This window comes from Palaemon carinicauda, chromosome 5 (genome assembly GCF_036898095.1).
Source record: "Palaemon carinicauda isolate YSFRI2023 chromosome 5, ASM3689809v2, whole genome shotgun sequence".
Lineage (NCBI taxonomy): Eukaryota > Metazoa > Arthropoda > Malacostraca > Decapoda > Palaemonidae > Palaemon > Palaemon carinicauda.
In genome coordinates this window covers 191,378,548-191,384,895 of record NC_090729.1, presented here as the reverse complement: position 1 = coordinate 191,384,895, position 6,348 = coordinate 191,378,548, and positions in this window count along the sequence as shown.

The window sequence follows — 6,348 nt, the reverse complement described above, 5'->3', positions numbered from 1 at the left end:
CCCGATTTGCTTGCTGTTTAAAAGAAATTTTAGAAATCCGAGAACAATAATCACATTTTCACTGCTAGTTTCAACAGATATATTTGAGTAGAAAGTCTTAGCATTCGAATACTGAAAAATTACTTCGAAAAGCATTTCGTATTATTTAAGCCCTTGACGTAAGTTGTAAGAATTGCATTGTTTTCTTGCCAGGTGTTAATTTATTACCGCTATCGTGATTACATCTTTTTTTACGAGCTTCTGAAATGTTACATTTGCCTTTGTTCCCACAAAGCTCGTTATCTTTTATCTGAGGCGTAGGTAACGTCCATAATCTTAATCCGATTAACTGTATTTAAAAAGAAAATAAAAACAAATATACAGTATTTGCTTGTCTTTTACCATTTGGAATTTGAGCTCCAGATTTTTTTTTTTTTTTTTTGATAAGATAAGAAATGACTTTTTTTATATAAAAATATAACATTATCATATAAATGATAATTAGACAAGCCTTACTGTGTTTTTGCTTATGTGTTTTACCATCTGGAATTTGAGCTCCAGATTTTTTTTTTTCTTTTCTTTTTTGATAAGATAAGATAAGAAATCATGACTTTTTTTTTTTAAATATAACATTATCATATAAATGACAAATAGACAAGCCTTATTGTGTTTTTTTCATATCAAATTTAAGCTCATTAAACGAAATTTTTCAACACTGCACAGAAAAATTAGAATAGATTAACAACTGAAGGATGACCAAGGAATATGAGAGCTCTCACCAAACATCTTCAACAACTTCTGAGGGGTCAAAGTCTCAAATGATTTGTGGTCTTGTGTTCACTTGATAAGAAGCACACGGTAGAGGCATACTAATACGCCGTAACCCACGCATCTGTCAGAGACTTTCTATTGTTCAGATGATTCAGCAGAAGACTAATTGAACTGGAATGCTGAGCTGGGGCGGTGCATATTACCTGATATGCTGTCACAGGGGCGCCACTGAAAACTCTAAGGTTCCACTAATTTAACTTTTTAGTAAAAAAAAAAAAAAAAAAAAAAAGTTACCTGATGTGGTATTAGACAGCTGGTTATTGTATGTGGTATCACTAAGACCACTAGTTACCTAATTAGGTATCTGCAAGACTTCATTGGATACCTGATATGCTATTTATAAGGTTCTACTGACTACCTGATGTTCTGTTCCAGACACGCCACTGAAAACGCTAAGGTTCCACTAGTTACCTGCTATGCTATTACAGACTCAGCTGGTTATTGTATGTGTTATCCCCAAGACACTACTAGTTACCTAATGAGGTAGCTATACTCCATTAGTTATCTAATATGCTATTACAGACTCCAACTGGTTATTATATGTGCTATCCCCAAGACACTACTAGTTACCTAATGAGGTAGCTATACTCTAGTGGATATCTGATATGCTATTACAGACTCAGCTGGTTATTGTATGTGCTATCCCCAAGACACTACTAGTTACCTAATGAGGTATCTACAAGACTCCAGTGGATATCTGATATGCTATTACAGACTCAGCTGGTTATTGTATGTGCTATCCCCAAGACACTACTAGTTACCTAATGAGGTAGCTATACTCTAGTGGATATCTGATATGCTATTACAGACTCAGCTGGTTATTGTATGTGCTATCCCCAAGACACTACTAGTTACCTAATGAGGTAGCTATACTCTAGTGGATATCTGATATGCTATTACAGACACAGCTGGTTATCTGTATGTGCTATCCCCAAGACACTACTAGTTACCTAATGAGGTATCTACAAGACTCCAGTGGATATCTGATATGCTATTACAGACTCAGCTGGTTATTGTATGTGCTATCCCCAAGACACTACTAGTTACCTAATGAGGTATCTACAAGACTCCAGTGGATACCTGATATGCTATTACAGACTCAGCTGGTTATTGTATGTGGTATCACTGAGACACCACTAGTTAGCTAATTAGGTATCTATGAGACTCCAGTGGATACCTGATATTCTATTTATAAGGGGCTACTGGTTACCTGATATTTTATTGCTGAGACGCCACTGGTTACATACGAAGATTAATGTGGTACTGGTTACATGATTATTTACTATCCTGCAGCCATAAGTTCAATAGTAATCTAATATGATATTCTGTGAAACTCCATATGTTACATGGTTTACTATCGTTGAAAGTTTTAACAACTACCTGATTATGCTTTAGCTGATATTCCCACTGGTTACCCTGATATGATATCGCTAAGAAGTCACTGGTTATATGACACCATGGATTACTTGGCAGGCCACTGGTTATAGATGATATTTTATCGCTGATACATCACTGGTTACTTGATATCCATCACCCAGACTCCACTCTGTTCATGATGTGCTATCGCGGAAACATTTGTTACCTGATATCACATTGTCCGGGTTTTTTTTTTTCTTTGGACTTCTATGTATTTTAAACGTGGCTTATTTATTCTTGTAAGTGGGCTTTTAAGGGCTAATTTACTGTTTTAACTGGCATCTGATTAACATTTTTGACCGAAAAAAATGCCAATGATTTTCTTTATAATTTCATCCAAATTGATAAATCAGATTTTATTGTAGTTAGGATATTTTGACATTTAACATTTACATTTAACAATGTTAATAATACGTTGAACTAACTCATGAAGCGCTATTTTGAAAATTGATTTAATTTTCGTACTCAAATAGTTCTTTTTATTGCAAATTTTTAAGGTGATAATTAATGTTTTTAATGTATGTGCTCCTGTCGCATTTTCGTTTATAGTTTATATCAATGTGAAACTATTCGTTTTTAGACATATATCAGAATTTACAAGAGTAAAGAAAATAAAATGGATGATGATCTTTGTTAAAGAAAAAAAAACATGTAAATTTTTAGATGATCGAAAATCAACCGGTGAATTTCCCTTGAAAAGTATTTTTACATTTTATTCAAATTCGAAAACTGTAATGAAACATTATTAATAAATGCATTGTTTTATAATCGATAAAATCGCCACTATGAGAGAGAGAGAGAGAGAGAGAGAGAGAGAGAGAGAGAGAGAGAGAGAGAGAGAGAGAGAGAGAGATTGACATTCCTGGTTTTGTTACCAAGGAGTTATTGACCGCATTGAGAAAGAGATTAATTGATAGACATTCCATCTGATTTTGCAGCTAGGTAGATATTAACGAGAGAGAGAGAGAGAGAGAGAGGAGAGAGAGAGAGAGAGAGGAGAGAGAGAGAGAGAGAGAGAGAGAGATTTATTAATTAATTGATAGACATTTCCTCTTGATTTAGAAGCTAGGTAGATATTAACGACGAGAGAGAGAGAGAGAGAGAGAGAGAGAGAGAGAGAGAGAGAGAGAGAAAGAGAATATGTTTCACTGGATAAAACCAAATGGTGAAAAATCGTTGATTTTTTCATATTGTTTTTCCAGTTTTACCGAACAAAATCCTATTGTAGAATACATTGAATTTTAGCATTGTTCAGATGTATTTGTGTTATTAGGCTCTTTTAGGCTTTTGGGGGTAAATATATTCATCAAAACAAAATGAAGAATTCTTCAGCAGTTTAAGAATTTGACATCTTCCCGAGTAGAGATATATGCATTTAAGAGTACAGGGGGAAGATGAAATCTAATTAATTATATATATATTTTTTTTTACTTAATTCAAAATTAATATGCCTATGCGTATTTTCATTTTTAAGAAGTCTATTTAAGTTTTTTTTTAATATGAGAACATTTTTAAAATATTCTTTTATTCCCTTTAAATCGTGAGAGCCCATCATACATGAGAGTCGAAGATCGCATCAACAAACTTGAATATGTATTGCATATGCCGACAGTAGAGAGCTATTTATCAAGAAACAAAAAAACATTGTCTAAAGTTAGACGAAGTACATCTCGGTCAACATTCCAGATCGCGATAGCGGGGATGACTCCACAAATCATCGGCTCTGAGTGGTGGTTGCCAGGTAAGCCAATGTACAACCCCCTATAAAATACCTGGACACACGTCAGAACTGACCCCGTCCTCTCTAAGCACAGGCCTTAAGGCCATGATTTGATCCGTTTTAAACTCATTCCGCCTCGCTGGTGGTCTCTCTACCATACATCCCCCAAGGCCTTGACATCCCCCTTAAGATGGGCAGGCGATCGGTAGTAGGTGGATATACCTGCATAAGAGGTCATAGCCCGCTTGACCAGATGTGCAGCAGGTTTCGGTAATTAGTTTTGCATGTGCCAACGAGGGCCTTGAAGTCACCTGACTGGAGGTGGGGGGTATTATAATAGAGCCGCCCGAGGGGTTAGGTATGTAAGACTTTCTTTCTCCTCTCGAGAATTCATTAGCGTTTTAAGAGATTACCTTCCAGGTGTAGACAGGTCAGTAAGATTTTTTTTTTCTTTTAATTCCAGCACCTGTGAAATTTGACTCTCATCTAATCATCCAAACAAACGCTTCTTTCTAACGGTCACTACTTATAAGGGCAGCTTAGGGATTCCGTCCTTATTATAACGGCCGAGAAAGACTATATTGCTGTGTTTAAGAGAATGGCCGTACATGAATAACTAAGGCGTGTGCAAAGAGGAAATGCAAATATGGTTGTTTCATCCTGGACGCGTTTAGCCTCTGGGATTGACAGCTATGCGCTTATATTTTACACAAGACCTCTTTCTGTAGGTCTTGATCTTAGCTTGAGGTGTTTTTATCGCTTCTTGCTACGATTAGAAGAGAAAGCAGTTGTTTAAAGCCTGCCAGAAGGATGGAATTATTTTTCTTTTATTATGAAAATACAATTACATTTTCTTAACATACATTTTTTCCTTAACAAATTATATTTTACATTTTTGTATATACATTATACATTATACATTAAAGTGGAAAAAAAATATATTTGCTACGGTGCAGCTGGAAGATGAATTGGTAATAAATATCTACCTCGGAAAAAATATGAGATAGAAACCCTTCCTGCAGAAAGAAATGAAAGGATAAAAATGACCTCATGCATAATGGAATCTGGTGATTGCACTCATGTTGTTTGTATCGCTCTTCTGACTTAGAGAGAGAGAGAGAGAGAGAGAGAGAGAGAGAGAGAGAGAGAGAGAGAGAACCGCCTATGTAGTAGCAAGCTTTGAGAGGTTGAATACAGCACAGTTAAATGTTTGAATAAGTGTGAATGTATGAATGACCGTTTGAGTACATGCTTCTTTTGCATTAAGAAACATATATAAAAGAGAGAGAGAGAGAGAGAGAGAGGAGAGAGAGAGGGAGAGAGAGAGAGAGACACACACACACACAGACAGACAGACAGAGAGACGCCTATGTAGTAGCAAGCTTTGAGAGGTTGAATATAGCACAGTTAAATGTTTGAATAAGTGTGAATGTATGAATGACCGTTTGAGTACATGGTTCTTTTGCATTAAGAAACATATAAAAGAGAGAGAGAGAGAGAGAGAGAGAGAGAGAGAGAGAGACGCTATGTAGTAGCAAGCTTTGAGAGGTTGAATACAGCACAGTTAAATGTTTTAATAAGTGTGAATGTATAAATGACCGTTTGAGTACATGCTTCTTTTGCATTAAGATACATATAAAAGAGAGAGAGAGAGAGAGGAAGAGAGAGAGAGAGAGAGACGCCTATGTAGTAGCAAGCTTTGAGAGGTTGAATACAGCACACTTAAATGTTTTAATAAGCGCGAATGTATGAATGACCGTTTGAGTACATGGTTCTTTTGCATTAAGAAACATATAAGAGAGAGAGAGAGAGAGAGAGAGAGAGAGAGAGAGACGCCTATGTAGTAGCAAGCTTTGAGAGGTTGAATACAGCACACTTAAATGTTTGAATAAGTGTGAATGTATAAATGACTGTTTGAGTACATGCTTCTTTTGCATTAAGAAACATATAAGAGAGAGAGAGAGAGAGACTATGGCGTCATGTCTTTGATTCTGTGGCCTTGGTTTTGTGTTGAAGAAACGACTATTTCTTTTCATTTATTCGATAACTACAACCCTGTTTCATAAATCCTTTGTCTCTATCAATTGGTTACTAATTTACGTCATATTGCAAATCTTTTTATAGGTGAAAGTTAAAATTAAATTATTAATAATTTTAAAAATATTTTAAATTATGAAAATTTAGAAATAAAACGAGAAAACCAAAATATTTCAAAATTCCAGATATCCAGTTCATGAAGAAATTAAATGTTTGGAGAGAGAGAGAGAGAGAGAGGAGAGAGAGAGAGAGAGAGAGAGAGAAAAAAATATGGCGTCGTGTCTTTAGATTCTGTGACATTAGTTTTGGGCTGAAGAAACAATGATTGTTTTTATTTATTTTATAACTACAACTCTGTTTTGACA